Source organism: Salmo salar, chromosome ssa15 (assembly GCF_905237065.1).
Source record: "Salmo salar chromosome ssa15, Ssal_v3.1, whole genome shotgun sequence".
Lineage (NCBI taxonomy): Eukaryota > Metazoa > Chordata > Actinopteri > Salmoniformes > Salmonidae > Salmo > Salmo salar.
Genome location: NC_059456.1, coordinates 40,307,205 through 40,324,602, shown reverse-complemented (window position 1 = coordinate 40,324,602; position 17,398 = coordinate 40,307,205). Strand labels below are relative to the sequence as shown.

General features: G+C 45.6%; 1 protein-coding gene across 8 annotated transcripts in view; it reads left to right on the top strand.

The window, feature by feature from the left end:
• The window catches only part of hivep2a (HIVEP zinc finger 2a), an 83,660-nt gene that overhangs the window by 33,283 nt on the left and 32,979 nt on the right, over positions 1 to 17,398 (top strand). For 3 of the 8 annotated variants that reach the window (XM_014144499.2, XM_045695719.1, XM_014144498.2), the window contains one exon: positions 6,174 to 6,257. The exons of 4 other annotated variants lie outside the window; for them this stretch is intronic. The gene's annotated coding sequence lies outside the window, so the exon portion shown is untranslated. Of the gene's footprint in view, positions 1 to 305; positions 523 to 6,173; positions 6,258 to 17,398 lie in introns of those variants that run through there. One more of the 8 variants, XM_014144500.2, reaches the window with a different exon arrangement.

Genomic DNA, 17,398 nt, shown 5'->3' with positions numbered 1-17,398 from the left:
CCATAACTGCTGTCTTTCACTTGACCCCTCTATTTGTGGTCATGTCTTGCTTAGGAAAATGTCAACTTACTTTGTAAAAAAAAGACCGTGGAGCCAGCAGAGAGCAGGCAGGCAGGCAGGCGGAGAGGGAGAGAGAGACAGAGAGAGACAGAGAGAGAGAGAGAGAGAGAGAGAGAGAATGAGCATGAGCGCTGCTTGCCTTCCTGCTCTGTGGGCCAGTGGAAGGTCCTCTAAATGTAGTCTGTTGTATAATCCCTCTGGGGGCCCTATTGCTATTTCTGATCCTGGATATGCGTCACAACTGACTGGGTATTTTCTCTGGTGACTAGCTTACATCAGTAGGTCTCCTAGCAAGCATACGCTCTCACTACCAGTGAGTGGCTATTCTGATTGATGGGAGTTTGGCCCCGCTGTTTTGGCTTTCTATCGGTGACCCTGGGGAATGGACAGGAAGAGTTTCACCCCAGAGGATTGCTGTTGTTGACTAGAGATGTTGTGGGACTGGGGAGCTGATCTACCCAGGTAAGTAGACATACCGTTTCTCCCTCTCCTTTTCTCTACCTCGTCTCTCTCTCTCTCTCTCTCTCTCTCTCTCTGGTGATGCTGCTGAGAAGTGATTCCCTTGTTGTCAGTGTGACAGTGGCTGTTGGGTCTCCACCGTAGACAGCCTTCTTCTCTGTGTGTTTTGGTACAAGCTGTCTGCTGTGTGTTGTCGTGGCGATACAGCCGTCACTGTGCGTGTGTATTTGTGTGTGTGACAGATGGGTCTGGTCTCGGCTGCAGGGGCTCTGTCTTCCGACGGCTTGTTTGCACAGCCCTGGCAGGTATTTAAAGAGACTGAGATAAGCGAGAAACTATGACATAACCTGGTCTGCATGTTTAGAAATGATGTCTTCTTCGCTCCACAGAGCACGTCCCTCCCTACTTCATCCTCCTGTTCTCTAACTCTCCTCTCCAGTGGTGAGGCACTTGTTGTTTAGTCCGTGAGGCAGCCTGAGGAGGGAGGAAGGGTCGCTGTAAAACACCCATTCATTTTAATTCTCACCTGTTCTAAATCTCACATAACAAGTCTGTTTTCCAGCCTGGCACTCCAAGCCACTGACTCGCTTGCGGGCCTGTCTGTCTGTCTGTCTGTCTGTCTGTCTGTCTGTCTGTCTGTCTGTCTGTCTCACTCTGTGTGTGTGTTATGATACTGGAATAACTTGTTATGTGAGGGAAGGTCCTGGTGATAAGGCAGGGAAACACCACACATACACATGCCTCACGCACGCACGCACACACACACACAAACACACACACACAAACACACACGCATGCAAACACACACTATTTCAAAGTTGTTGTTTTCGGAAAAGCTTATCTTCTTGCCGCTCTGCATGCTTAATGACACACACCACCCCAACAACAACAACCCCAACCCCAGACTCCATCATCTGGAGCCCAGGGGTGAGATTACCACAACCTTGAAATGAGCTTCCATGGCTGGGTCCTTTTTTATCAACCTTCCCGTCCTCCCTCCCTCCCTCCTCCCTCCCTCCCTCCCTCCCTCCCTCCCTCCCTCCCTCCCTCCCTCCCTCCCTCCCTCCCTCCCTCCCTCTCCCTTCTTTCCTGTCAGCCAGAGAGATTACTCTTATGCACTCTCCCTTGTCTTTTTCTCCCTCTGTCTGTCTTTCTGCGGAGAAGAGAACTGTAATACCCTTCTCTGGCACCTGTGGAATGAGGACTCGTGCCTCTGCTAAGTGTGCTAAACTATTTTTCCATTCGCTAATTCTCAGACGATTTATAATGTGTGTGTCGCCTCAGCTCGCAGTGCTTCAGGGGGTTTGGGGGGGGGGGACATTTTTGCACGGGCATGTCTCGAGGACACCCTCTCTCCTCACTGTAGGCCCCCTGTCTGGGCTCCTACTGTCTCTCAACAGTGTGGAGATACCTTTTAAGAGACTCAACATCCTAATCCTAATACCAGGAAGTTATGGAAGGGAAGTCTGGGCATGCTGTTGCTAGTGTTTGCCCTGTGTGCTGTACGTCAGCATGCTGACAGGGCAGAGAGATGGAGCGGTGGGTACCACTCTACCACATCCTTATGGTGGGGTGATGGGGCGTGTTGGTCATGTGTCTGTCTGTATAGTGTCTGTCTGTATAGTGTCTGTCTGTATAGTGTCTGTCTGTATAGTGTCTGTCTGTATAGTGTCCGTCTGTCTGTTTGTCTGTCTGTCTGTCGTTGGGGGCCAATCCAATTACCCACCCAAGTTGGATCCCATTAGCCCTCAAAGTGCGTGGGGTAATGTGATGCAGGGCTACATTAAACAGCCACCACTATGGTTACAGGGTTACAATGGAGCCACATCGGGAACAACCTGATACGGCCCCTGCTTTATCAGTTGCACTTTATCAGTTGCACTCCCTTGGCAGCGGGACAGGCCAGTAATTGTGTGCAGGTTTTGGTACTGCATTTGTTGTTGCTTGTTTTCTGTTTGCTATTATTTGATTACCCTCGAGTGTGTGTGTGTGTGTGTGTGTGTGTGTGTGTGTGTGTGTGTGTGTGTGTGTGTGTGTGTGTGTGTGTGTGTGTGTGTGTGTGTGTGTGTGTGTGTGTGTGTGTGTGTGTGTGTGTGTGATAAAGAGTAATATGGCATTTCACCCTGGAGCCCCGACAGTGTGAAGGGGGTCTCCTAACTAACTTTGTTTTTCCATCTATCTAACTCGGTGTTTGCTGCTTGCTTCCAGTCCTTTCTACAGTGAGTGAAACAGTCAGTCCCACTCCCTCCACTCTACAATGGTCTACTGTGCAGAGAGGCCTTACTGCCAGCTGCTTTATTGCTACTCGTTCGCTCCCGCATCAATGACCGCCGCTGTGTATTATTCACATTCAGTAGCCTATGTTCTCAATCTCAGTATTTTTTGGGACGTGTTCACCTCATGTACTTCACCCAGGTTTAGACTAGCCTGGTAGCAGATCAGTTTGTGCTTATTTCGTGCTCGTCTTTTGTATTCTGTGCCATGCAAAACGTGACAAGGTGTTGGCGACAGTACATAAATCAAATCAGATCTGGTGTAGCAAAATGCTTATGTTTCTAGCTCCAACAGTGCAGTAATACCTGACAATACAAAACAATACACACAAATCCACAAAATAGAAATAAAGGAATGAAGAAATATAGAGTATATACAGTTCTGTGACCACACTAGCAGCAAACACCAAGTAAGTTAGATGGAAAAAATGAAGTCTCCATTTCTCTGTCGTGTCCAAACCGCTATCTGGTTGGGTATACAGATCCCTCCGTCTATCCCCCTTCGGGCTTCAACCCCACCCCACTACTGTAGGAGAAAGGAACAGGGGGACATAGGGAGAAGGGCTGTCCTTGTGCAGTGTCCTGTCTCTGTCTGCTGTAGTGTAATATCCAGGTGGATGGGTTCAGTGTGTTAACCTGAGACGAGTGATCCTCAGTGACCTTGTCCATGGAGCGTTCGTTCAGCTGTCTGATTCAGAGGAGGAAGTAAATCAACATGTCAGCACTTTTATCACTGCTCTCCTTTCTCACTCTCTCTCTCTCTTTTTCCTTCTCTTTCTGTCCCTCTAAAGTACTCTCTCCCCTCTCTTCCCCCCCCCCTCTCTCTCTCTCTCTCTCTCTCTCTCTTGCTCTCTCTTTCCCCCTCCCCCATGTCTCTCTCTTTCTCTTTCTCATCGTCTCGTTCTCTCTTGCTCTCTCTTTCCCCCTCCCCCTGTCTGTCTCTCTCTCTCTCTTTCTCTCTCTCTCTGAAAGGTATGTGTGTTCTGAACAGGACTTTGGCCACAGAGTGAGTGACTGTGCATAGTAACGCTGCCTAGCCTGGTCGTATGCTCCAGTATTGACATTTTCCTCTATCGACATGACCTATATCTGGTCCTCGCGGTGTAGGTAGTAACATAACCACACAGCTAGAGTTACTGAAGCCAACACGACTTCCTTTAAGGATCGCATTCTGAAGAGCTATCCGCACAATACATTCTTCTGAATGGATACTCCCACACATAACCGCTGTACAGCAGATGCCTGGTTGAATGGAAGCAGCAAAATCAGCCTCACCGACTATATATCAGTCCTTGAAACACACACATACTGTAGGCATTATCATCATCAGTGGATCGCTGATTCTAGTCATTCTATATTGAGGTGCATTGCGGCAAACTTATTTTCACAATTCTCCTTGTAGCTACACGCTGTGCTTGTCTCACCCCCAAATCTCCTTCTTATGGAGAATTTTGAATTAGGAAGGTGGCACATACATGATTTATCTGGTCCTGTGAAGAACGTTGTCAGGACAGACAGACGGTCCAGTAGTTGTAGCTGTGGATGTGATTAGAGAGGGGAGTCTGTGTCCTGTTGGACTGTAGCGTCTTGAGGCTGTGTTACGCTAAATATGTGTGGAGGTGGTCACTTCTCCCTCTCTCTTTCTCCCTCTGTCTTTCACTCTCTTGCACTCTCCTCCGCCCCATTTCCCTCCCTCCCTCCCTCCCTCCCTCCCTCCCTCCCTCCCTCCCTCCCTCCCTCCCTCCCTCCCTCCCTCCCTCCCTCCCTCCCTCCCTCCCTCCCTCCCTCCCTCCCTCCCTCTCCCAGTGAATGCCTGTGGCCTGGTCTCTGACAGGGCGCAGTGGGTCTAAGCCCCTCACACCTCCTGTCCTTCAGTCCAGCAGCCGTTGGTGCCAGGCCCGAGAGAGTGTGTGAGAGAGAGAGGCCCTGGTAGGTGGGCAAGCTCCCCTCTCTCTGCCTCCTACCCCCTTCATACCCAGCAGGCAGCCAAACACAGCCCTGCCTTTGGCAAACATGGCTTTGTGCTCACACTGTGCTTAACAGTTAAGATAAAAAAAAATTGAATTAGTGAGAGAGAGGGGAAACGGGGAGAGAGAGGGGAAACGGGGAGAGAGAGGGGAAACGGGGAGAGAGAGGGGAAATGGGGAGAGAGAGGGGAAACGGGGGGAGAGAGGGGTAGTGAGGGGAAAAAGACAGTGAATCTATTTCTTAGTCCAAAAAATATTGGACCTCTCTGAAGTAGGTCCACCATGCCTCTTGTCCATTGTGTTCACAATCAGTATTCACACAGTTACCATGGGTTACTATTAGTCAAGTATGAAGCACTGGAACACACATGAATATATGAATATGATCAACTGTCAAACAAAAACAATGAATCATAAAAAGATATGACCTTTGTCAACAATGCTGCGTGAATCACACAAATTCAAATCGACTGAAGGTAAGCCTCAAGATTAGGGATGAGCTTGTATGGCTAGAATTGGCCACCGTTAGCATATCAGGAAGCCTAGTGTATGTGTTCTGTGTGTCAGGCTAGCTCTGTCAGGCTTGCTGTTTCTAGATCCTGGCAGGTGGGCTGGAGGTGCTGGGTCCTGGCCTACATTGAGGATTAGCACAGATGCTAATGCTAGTGTCAGTGGTTTGGCAGGGCAGCACCCCTCAGTGTGACCAGGACTAGCTGCTGGTGCTCTGTCATTACAGCCTGCTGCCAGCACTGCCCAGCAGTGGGAGGCCAGGCTCCAGGCCCGGACACACACAGAGGAAGTGAAAAGACAGAGCTGGGGGGCTTCTTAGACAGATGGCCCGCTGACACGGGACACAGCGCCCAGGGCAGGCTGAAAGGACATGCAGAGAGAGAGGAAGGTGAAAGAGAGGTAATGAATGAGAGGCTCCATGTAGAGGTGCGAGAGAGATATTGTAGGGCGGCCAGGAAAGCGTGGGACTGTGTTCCATGGTGTAAACACTTCAACTCCAGGTGGTGCCACCTGTCCACCCAGTCTTGTTCCTGGCCACGTCCACTCTGATCCCCCACACCCACGGAAAGGGGACTGGAGGCAGGGACTCAAGCCCAGAATGGAGCTCCAGTGCTGGGGCTCATTGTGGCACCGCTAGGCTACTCATCCATGGCTGAACATAGCTAGCAGGCTAACCGCTAGCAGGGTAGCATTTTGTTAGCACTCAGTATTTTACACTATAGAGCCTTAAGTTGAGAGAGAGGCTTCCTGAACTACAGTAGGATCAGCTTCAGCTCTCGTAAACGACATCCCTCTGAAATGATCCAGGCTCTGGCGCGACCAAGTTTCCTGTCTGCAGTTCGTTTGTTCAGACTCACTAATCTTCTCTCTCTCTCTCTCTCTCTCTCTCTCTCTCTCTCGCTAGCTTCCAGAGACAACTGCTGCTGCACCGCTCATTCAATTCTGGAAAAATCACCGGGCCAGTCCGCCTGCATTACTCATAGCACAGGTGGACCCAAACCTCCATAAAAATATCTGTGGACTTATGCATATAGATGTCGTCATTTTAATGAGCCCCCTTATTTTCCTATAAACCAGAGATTACAAGTATATATAGTATTATTAATAGTTTTTCCATGTCTTTTATTCTTGTCTTTTTTCCATATCGGCGATTATTTCCATTTGTGTAGGTCCAGAGTGATAGTGGAGGGAAATGCCTGGAGACTAGTTTATCGTTAGCTGGGTCTATGTGGTTGCAAGTGAACCTAGAGGCATGCATGGTTGTTGTGTGCAGCAGGGAGACAAAGGGAGGGAGAGAGTGGGAAGCAGAAATGGAGAGAGTAAGAGTAGAGACGGAGAGAGTAAGAGTAGGAGAGAGAGAGTGACAGGGATCTAACTACTAGAGATGAAAAACTGACAGCAGAATTGCTCCCTTGGTGAAGTAAAGTGGACGGAATTTTACACCCATGAATAGTAACTGTACAGTGGGATTTACCAGCTGACTTAGAGAGCATAGAGACATGAAGGTAGACAGAGGAAAACACCAGCGAGAGGAGAAACAGAACCAGTCTCTTGCACTGGTTTAAAAACAGCAGTAGTGAGGGGGTGAGTGAGAGGGGGTGAGTGAGAGGGGGTGAGTGAGTGGTGCCCACGGGTGCATAGAGAAAGCATGTGAGAAAGGAGATGACACACTGCCCCCAGCCTTACAGTAGCCCAGTGTACAACACAACCCGACACACTGGCCTGACTGTCTGTTTGAACCACATGTAAACACCGTCAAGAGGTCAGTTGTGATGATGACAGGCGGATAAAACAAGGCTGCTCAGCCCTCTAGGGCTCTGTCCTCTCTTACTCACCTATGAAATTCATTATGTCTGGAATATTTCTACACGGATGGTGAGACATCCAGTGGTGTTTGGTCTGAGTGTTTTTGTCCCCCAGCAGTAACATGTGCTACTGGTTCCTCTGTAATCAGCGAAACACAGGAGGAACCTCAAGAGCAGGACAAAAGAAGAGAGGAAGTGATGCAATGTATCAGCAGTCATGGGAGAAACCAGACATTGTGTCTGTGTGTCACCCGGTGAAATCCGTGGGCCCACTTTTCTACAGTTGTCTATTTTGTCTATCGGATAGGACGAAATGCATAGAAATAGAACCAGAGTCCCCATTCGAGTCAATGATTTGTCCACTCTATTCATTCTATTTCTCTGCAATTAATCCTCTCTGATAGGCGAAATCCAGATCGATAACGTTTGAAAAACTGGGCCTTGAGTGTGGCCAGCCCCAGCAGTGTCATAGGTCATCTGTAGAGACCAGAGCAGGAAGGACAATCTGCTATCTGGTTCTGCTTGCCGCTCCCAACGGTACAAAGGACAAGTTTGTGTTAAGATATTAAGCTGGAGAATTACACAAACAGTGCACAAGCTCTGGAAACAGGCTGGAATTTTTTGTCGCTTTCTGACGCAATAGGGGAAAGAAGTAGTGTACTACTGTTGCTAATAACATGATCATGTATTGTAAAGTACAGCACAGATCAAATTCCAATGATGATACTAGTGTAACATTCTGTCGGTGTGGTATTCTCACACCCCAGACCGATATGTCCATTGTTGGTGTCATATTTTGTGTGTGACTGTAGTGGCAGTGGAAGATGGTGTGCATTTGACTTGTGTGGTCAGCCATTCATACATATGTGTTTAGAGTTGAGGTTTTTACTGAATCCTTCCAGCTGTCTATCTGTCAGCTCTACCCACAAACCTTGGACTGGAGTCGAACTTCCTCTCCATGAAAACACTTAATAAACAAACACCAGGGTGTTACCTATGAGGATACCCCAGCGGCACACACACACACACACACACACACACACACACACACACACACACACACACACACACACACACACACACACACACACACACACACACACACACACACACACACAGAGATAGAGGGAGTAGTGAGAGACTTCTGAGAGGTACAGCAGATGTGTGGCAGTCGTGTCTGGCCCATGGAGAGGTAGGAATGTGAAACCTCGTAACGCACCTCAGATTTTCCATTCCCGCTGTGTACACATCCCGTTATCAATTTTATATGAAAGTAGGAAATTCCTTTAAAGCTCTGGCGCGATGTAGCTGCAGGGGGGCATTCAGCTAAGGGGGCTGTACAGGTCCAGGGCCCCGTGCATTCCTGGCTGGGGGGCATCTGGGCCCAAGGAGGAGGGGGAGGGGTGCCATGCCTACACGGCCCATGGTGGCCCCTTCATGACCACTTTAATGGTGGAATTAAACACTGGTATGCTACTTCACCCATTTTCTCTCTCTCTCTCTCTCTCTCTCTCTCTCTCTCTCTCTCTCTCTCTCTCTCCATCTCTCTTTCTCTCTCCCCCTCCCTCTCTCTCCCCCTCCCTCTCTCTCTCCCTCAGATCTGCTTCGGGTAATTTGCAGCTGAAATGGCGTATAATTGGGTGAAATGTGTTTTGTGTACGTTTGTATGACGGGTGTTGCAACCTTTGGAAGAGTGCTACAATTCGATTACCACTGGCAGCTATTAAACAGAGGCTGAGGAATATATGATTGTCCAGTGGGGAGAACTGAATAGCAGCTGTTGATAGATTTCTGGATGTGTTATATGAAAGTGCAGTACGATTTGCAGCCGGAACAAACTGTTCCTAACCAAGAGGAGTTTCAATCGTTCAGTAATATTGCAGCCTGGCTGTTCCCCACAGCTGGATCTGCTTGAAGTCGTAGCATTTCCAAGAGCTGAAATCAGTCGTGACAGCTGCACTTGTACCCTGACAATACAGACAGTCCTCCATTCAGCCTGACAATGCATCACCTTTGTCGCGTCTCACATGAATGCTCAACAGACAACAGTTTTTTTGCCGGCGCGAAAGAGACTTTCTCCAAATACAGAATAGGAACCTATAATATTCTCTGGCTGTTTCTGACTGTCATTTAAATGCCCAGGAGTAGTCCTAAGTGATGAAAGAGGATCTTGAGTGAGCTCATGTCAGAGTTTCCTGGTGCGTTGATGTGGCCCAGGGGACTGGAGATTGTTGGTCTCCACTTCCTGTTTGGTTAATCTTATTGTCATAGAGATCAAGACAATATCAACACAATATGATATAGGTTTAACACTATAATACTCTGCTACTATGAGGGAGGGCAGTTCAGCTTGACTCTGACTAAGCCATTGTTCTATTTTTCTACTGTCCTGTTCTGTTTAGAGGTTGTGGACTGTTTTAGCTGTATACCTCACAGTTTACTGGGACATTGCAGAGTAGAACAGTCAACTAGAGTTTTTTCTGCTCAGGTCTCTGCTAGAAGGCATGTTTTTCAGGGAAAAGTCTTAGGCCTGGCCTTGCTAGAAGCCATATTTTTCAGGGAAAAGTCTTAGTCCTGGCCTTGCTAGAAGCCATATTTTTCAGGGAAAAGTCTTAGTCCTGGACTTGCTAGAAGCCATATTTTTCAGGGAAAGGTTCTAGGCCTGGCCTTGCTAGAAGCCATGTTTTTCAGGGAAAAGTCTTAGTCCTGGCCTTGCTAGAAGCCATATTTCTCAGGGAAAAGTCTTAGTCCTGGACTTGCTGGAAGCCATGTTTTTCCACCACCACAGCTGTTTTGAGCAGTGAGGTGTTTTGGTACATAGTGTTGTAGTCAGTATTGCTCGGAAAAAGAAACTCCAGAACAGTTGATTGTGGTTTGTTTACAGACCTTGTTGATTTATTCTCCTTCGCTCCCCTTTCTGATCCCCCTCCAGACATCTATACGCACGCACGCACGCACACACACACACTAGCTGTTGCTAGGAGGCAGTGGTGACTCCAGTGTGTGTCCCGGGGGAGCCAGTGTACTGTCTGGTGTATAGCCCTCCGCCCCAGTAAAACAGCAGCTGCTAAGGTTACGTAAGCACTGTGCTGAAGACCAAAGAATTCCTTGTTAACTCAAAGTAGAAAGTCATCATCGGATACGATGGACTACCATAAGCGTGTGTGTGTGTGTGTGTGTGTGTGTGTGTGTGTGCGTTGATGTGCGTTCATGTCCAGCCCTCACGAGGACACCCAGTTGACTCTGTGTGTGTGTGTGTGTGTGTGTGTGTGTGTGTGTGTGTGCGTTGATGTGCGTGCATGTCCAGCCCTCACGAGGACACCCAGTTGACTCTGTGTGTGTGTGTGTGTGTGTGTGTGTGTGTGTGTGTGTGTGTGTGTGTGTGTGTGTGTGTGTGTGTGTGTGTGTGTGTGTGTGTGTGTGTGTGTGCGTGTGCGTTGATGTGCGTGCATGTCCAGCCTTCACGAGGACACCCAGTTGACTCTGTGTGGGGGGGATCAGAAATAGAAACTTAAAAAACGGTTGAAATATATTTATCTGTATTCTAGAAGTTTATGTAATGTCATTCATTCATCACTGATTTGTGGTAGCTAGCTCTCTCTGTATGGAGCTGGCTCTGCGTCCCTATCTACTGTGACACCCTGAATCACATTCACTCAGCAGAGAGAGAGGGAGAGAGAGAGGAAGAGGGAGAGAGAGAGAGACAGCTCCTGTCTCTGTAATATAGAGCAGGATTTCTCCATAGGTCTCTGTAATATAGGTCTCTGTAGACAGAGGGCTTTAGCTGCTGGCTTTACTGTTCTGATAGGAAATAATGTTGCTGTGGATGTCTTGCTGCTGAAATACTGGCCCCTGGCTAAGCCTCCTATTTCTCTGGAGAGTGAAGGGTATTTCCTCAAGAGATACAAGCCGTGCTGAGAGAGAAGCCCATCTTCTGACAACTTATATCTCCCTTAGGAGAAATTCTATAGTCCTCCGGCTTACTAGAAAATGGAAGGATACACCTCCCAAGTTATTTTGTACTTAACATTTTTTATTTAACCTTTATTTAACTAGGCAAGTCAGTTAAGAATAAATTCTTATTTACAATGACAGCCTACCCCAGCCAAACCCGGATGACGCTGGGCCAATTGTGAGCCACTCTATGCGACTCCCAATCACGGCCCGATGTGATACAGCCTGGATTCGAACCAGGGACTGTAGGGACGCCTCTTGCACTGAGATGCAGTGCCTTAGACCGCTGCGCCACTCAGGAGCCCACAGTTAGCTAACAGCGATACTGTATTTCATCTCACTCTCTGTGTTAAAACGCATCCTTTATTTATACAGGCATATTCACATTTAATACCAGTGATTCTGTCGGTATCCTCTCCTTGGTTTTGAATATAGTTCAGTATAGCCGCGGGCTAGGCATAGGCTGATGTGGAACATACCTGTTATCCTCTGTACGAAGCTATAGTAAAATGCAGCCTGTGGATTTTCCAATGTCCTCCTGATCCCGGCTGGGCTGGAAAGTGTCCCAGTGATGGTGACAGGAAGTCCCATACAGGCAGGAACACCTGTGCTGCTGCTGTGTTGAGGGTTGGGTTGGTTGTTTGGTTGGTTGGCAGCCCAGGGCTCTAGGTCTCTCTGGTATTCTGGGGCTCTGCTCCAACACAGGGCCTGTTTGTGTGGCTTCCACCCCAGCCGCGTGGCTCCCACCCCAGCCTCGTTAATTACTCTTTAATTGAGCCCAAAGCTGTTTTCCTTCCCATCACAATTCATTACCAACGCACATGTTGCAGGCCAATCAGGAGGGACCTGCTCTGCTCTCTCTCTAGCCGTGCTGGTAAATCCACCTATGGATGCAGGAACAGGAACCATTGGCATGCTCTGTTACCCGGGTACCGTACCACAGGGCCGTGCCATCTCGCTGGAAATCTACTGGAAAAACAATTATCCCCCAAATGTTCTTAATTTGGGATGATTGGATTTATCTTCCTACTGGAGAAATAAAGAGGCTGCGATGTTCCCCGCCCGAGAGTCGCTCCCTCACTCTCTGACTGTCTCCATGATGCAGCGGAAAATTGAAAATGAACTTGTCCACAGAGTGGATTGAACATGTTATGACAGACACGGAAAAAGAAAAGAGTCACACAATTTTCCCCTTTACTTTGGCAGGTACAAGTGACTTGGAAAAAATCGGCTTTTCAAAAAAGAAGGACTGGAAGAAAAGAGAGAGAGGAAAACAAGTAGAATACGGCCTGTCACAAAGCCATGTTTTTATAAAGAGAGAAACAACAAGTAGAATACGGCCTGTCACAAAGCCATGTTTTTATAAAGAGAGAGGAACACAAGTAGAATACGGCCTGTCACAAAGCCATGTTTTTATAAAGAGAGAGGAAAACAAGTAGAATACGGTCTGTCACAAAGCCATGTTTTTATAAAGAGAGAGGAAAACAAGTAGAATACGGTCTGTCACAAAGCCATGTTTTTATAAAGAGAGAAACAAAACAAGTAGAATACGGTCTGTCACAAAGCCATGTTTTTATAAAGAGAGAGGAACACAAGTAGAATACGGCCTGTCACAAAGCCATGTTTTTATAAAGAGAGAGGAACACAAGTAGAATACGGTCTGTCACAAAGCCATGTTTTTATAAAGAGAGAAACAAAACAAGTAGAATACGGCCTGTCACAAAGCCATGTTTTTATAAAGAGAGAAACAACAAGTAGAATACGGTCTGTCACAAAGCCATGTTTTTATAAAGAGAGAAACAAAACAAGTAGAATACGGCCTGTCACAAAGCCATGTTTTTATAAAGAGAGAGGAACACAAGTAGAATACGGCCTGTCACAAAGCCATGTTTTTATAAAGAGAGAGGAACACAAGTAGAATACGGCCTGTCACAAAGCCATGTTTTTATAAAGAGAGAGGAACACAAGTAGAATACGGTCTGTCACAAAGCCATGTTTTTATAAAGAGAGAGGAACACAAGTAGAATACGGTCTGTCACAAAGCCATGTTTTTATAAAGAGAGAGGAAAACAAGTAGAATACGGTCTGTCACAAAGCCATGTTTTTATAAAGAGAGAGGAACACAAGTAGAATACGGTCTGTCACAAAGCCATGTTTTTATAAAGAGAGAGGAACACAAGTAGAATACGGTCTGTCACAAAGCCATGTTTTTATAAAGAGAGAGGAACACAAGTAGAATACGGCCTGTCACAAAGCCATGTTTTTATAAAGAGAGAAACAAAACAAGTAGAATACGGTCTGTCACAAAGCCATGTTTTTATAAAGAGAGAGGAAAACAAGTAGAATACGGTCTGTCACAAAGCCATGTTTTTATAAAGAGAGAGGAACACAAGTAGAATACGGCCTGTCACAAAGCCATGTTTTTATAAAGAGAGAGGAACACAAGTAGAATACGGCCTGTCACAAAGCCATGTTTTTATAAAGAGAGAAACAAAACAAGTAGAATATGGCCTGTCACAAAGCCATGTTTTTATAAAGAGAGAGGAAAACAAGTAGAATACGGTCTGTCACAAAGCCATGTTTTTATAAAGAGAGAGGAAAACAAGTAGAATACGGTCTGTCACAAAGCCATGTTTTTATAAAGAGAGAGGAACACAAGTAGAATACGGTCTGTCACAAAGCCATGTTTTTATAAAGAGAGAGGAAAACAAGTAGAATACGGTCTGTCACAAAGCCATGTTTTTATAAAGAGAGAGGAACACAAGTAGAATACGGCCTGTCACAAAGCCATGTTTTTATAAAGAGAGAAACAAAACAAGTAGAATACGGCCTGTCACAAAGCCATGTTTTTATAAAGAGAGAGGAAAACAAGTAGAATACGGTCTGTCACAAAGCCATGTTTTTATAAAGAGAGAGGAACACAAGTAGAATACGGCCTGTCACAAAGCCATGTTTTTATAAAGAGAGAAACAAAACAAGTAGAATATGGCCTGTCACAAAGCCATGTTTTTATAAAGAGAGAGGAAAACAAGTAGAATACGGTCTGTCACAAAGCCATGTTTTTATAAAGAGAGAGGAACACAAGTAGAATACGGTCTGTCACAAAGCCATGTTTTTATAAAGAGAGAGGAAAACAAGTAGAATACGGTCTGTCACAAAGCCATGTTTTTATAAAGAGAGAGGAACACAAGTAGAATACGGTCTGTCACAAAGCCATGTTTTTATAAAGAGAGAGGAAAACAAGTAGAATACGGTCTGTCACAAAGCCATGTTTTTATAAAGAGAGAGGAACACAAGTAGAATACGGTCTGTCACAAAGCCATGTTTTTATAAAGAGAGAGGAAAACAAGTAGAATACGGTCTGTCACAAAGCCATGTTTTTATAAAGAGAGAGGAACACAAGTAGAATACGGCCTGTCACAAAGCCATGTTTTTATAAAGAGAGAAACAAAACAAGTAGAATACGGTCTGTCACAAAGCCATGTTTTTATAAAGAGAGAAACAAAACAAGTAGAATACGGTCTGTCACAAAGCCATGTTTTTATAAAGAGAGAGGAAAACAAGTAGAATACGGTCTGTCACAAAGCCATGTTTTTATAAAGAGAGAAACAAAACAAGTAGAATACGGTCTGTCACAAAGCCATGTTTTTATAAAGAGAGAAACAAAACAAGTAGAATACGGTCTGTCACAAAGCCATGTTTTTATAAAGAGAGAAACAAAACAAGTAGAATACGGCCTGTCACAAAGCCATGTTTTTATAAAGAGAGAGGAAAACAAGTAGAATACGGCCTGTCACAAAGCCATGTTTTTATAAAGAGAGAGGAACACAAGTAGAATACGGTCTGTCACAAAGCCATGTTTTTATAAAGAGAGAGGAACACAAGTAGAATACGGTCTGTCACAAAGCCATGTTTTTATAAAGAGAGAGGAAAACAAGTAGAATACGGTCTGTCACAAAGCCATGTTTTTATAAAGAGAGAGGAACACAAGTAGAATACGGTCTGTCACAAAGCCATGTTTTTATAAAGAGAGAGGAAAACAAGTAGAATACGGTCTGTCACAAAGCCATGTTTTTATAAAGAGAGAGGAACACAAGTAGAATACGGCCTGTCACAAAGCCATGTTTTTATAAAGAGAGAGGAAAACAAGTAGAATACGGTCTGTCACAAAGCCATGTTTTTATAAAGAGAGAGGAACACAAGTAGAATACGGTCTGTCACAAAGCCATGTTTTTATAAAGAGAGAGGAACACAAGTAGAATACGGCCTGTCACAAAGCCATGTTTTTATAAAGAGAGAGGAAAACAAGTAGAATACGGTCTGTCACAAAGCCATGTTTTTATAAAGAGAGAGAAACAAAACAAGTAGAATATGGTCTGTCACAAAGCCATGTTTTTATAAAGAGAGAAACAAAACAAGTAGAATATGGTCTGTCACAAAGCCATGTTTTTATAAAGAGAGAAACAAAACAAGTAGAATACGGCCTGTCACAAAGCCATGTTTTTATAAAGAGAGAGGAACACAAGTAGAATACGGCCTGTCACAAAGCCATGTTTTTATAAAGAGAGAAACAAAACAAGTAGAATACGGTCTGTCACAAAGCCATGTTTTTATAAAGAGAGAGGAACACAAGTAGAATACGGTCTGTCACAAAGCCATGTTTTTATAAAGAGAGAAACAAAACAAGTAGAATACGGCCTGTCACAAAGCCATGTTTTTATAAAGAGAGAGGAAAACAAGTAGAATACGGTCTGTCACAAAGCCATGTTTTTATAAAGAGAGAGGAACACAAGTAGAATACGGTCTGTCACAAAGCCATGTTTTTATAAAGAGAGAGGAACACAAGTAGAATACGGCCTGTCACAAAGCCATGTTTTTATAAAGAGAGAGGAACACAAGTTGAATACGGCCTGTCACAAAGCCATGTTTTTATAAAGAGAGAGGAACACAAGTAGAATACGGTCTGTCACAAAGCCATGTTTTTATAAAGAGAGAGGAACACAAGTAGAATACGGTCTGTCACAAAGCCATGTTTCTGTGTGTGTGTTTCTGTTTTCCATGAGTGATGTTTGGTCAGAGATAGAGACCGAGAGAGAGAGAGAGAGAGAGAAGAGATATCAATCCAGTTCCTCTCCCTCCCTCTTAAGGAAGGAACATGTTGAGTGAGCCAGGTGGAATCTGACTAACTTTCCTCTTCATGTGGAGCCGAGTGTTTCCACCTCTTGCCAGTCAGAGTCAGTCAGTGTTTAGTCACGGCTGGGCCCCTGGGCCCCTGGGGTTCATGTCTCACAGCCTGCTCCTTGCTGCCCTGCTGTTGGGTAAACATGAATGAAACTGTTTTCTGTTCTTTTTACTACCACTTCGTCTTAGGCCTGTTTCCTGTCCTTTATCTTCCCCGTAAAGCGGAAGCCGTGTGTGACTCAATTCAATTCAATTCAAGGGCTTTATTGGCATGGGAAACATATGTTAACATTGCCAAAGCAAGTGAAGTAGATAATAAACAAAAGTGACTCTCTCTCTCTCTCTGTCTCTCTCTCCCTCCCTTGTCAGTCAGAGACTCAGAGAAGTCAACTTCACACCTCTCGTGACCACTTCCTTTAGCGTCATTGGCTCGATTCCGGCTGCACGCCTCTCTATCGCGCTCTCTCAATCTCACATCTTTTGTTGAAACGCTGAAACAGGAATTTGTGTCGGTGTTGTGTTAAAACACAGCCATCTATACGGCTACATCCAGGCATTGAAATAAAGGCACAGAAATCAGCCACGGTGTAAATACTTGTGTACGGCTGGGAGTGAAACAAAAGCACCACAAAAAGAAACCATCAGAACAAAACAGCCGTACAGGATTGAATCCACAGGGACGTTAGACTCATGTAAGTGTGTTTATTTTTGTGCCGAACACACACAGTATATTGCTCATGGCTTTTCTCTGGTCTCAGCAGTTCCTCACCGGTCCAAGGCCACTTGAGCGATGTCTCAAAAAGTGTCCTTCACAGCTCCAATCCACTCTGACAAGATAATTTTAGATAGGCAGGCAGAAATACCACATTGTTCCCTAGAGTTTTTCCCCACATCCCTCCCTCCCTACCTCTGTCCATCCATCCATCCCTCCCTCCCTCCCTCCCTCCTCTCTACATAGGATTCTTATTATGGAAGCATCTCAAATATTGTTGCAGCTGCTCCGTTGAGAAATGTCCTTCGACTTATTTCAATCAGCAGTTTAACCCTTCTGCTGTGAATACCCAGCTGGGATCTGGTGCCTTATTAACACAAACAGGGAAGACTCTCAATGGATATGGATGAATGGATCAATTCCATTGGACAGGATACAACATTATCTAATGTGGAGAGTGCATATCTTTTTAAATAC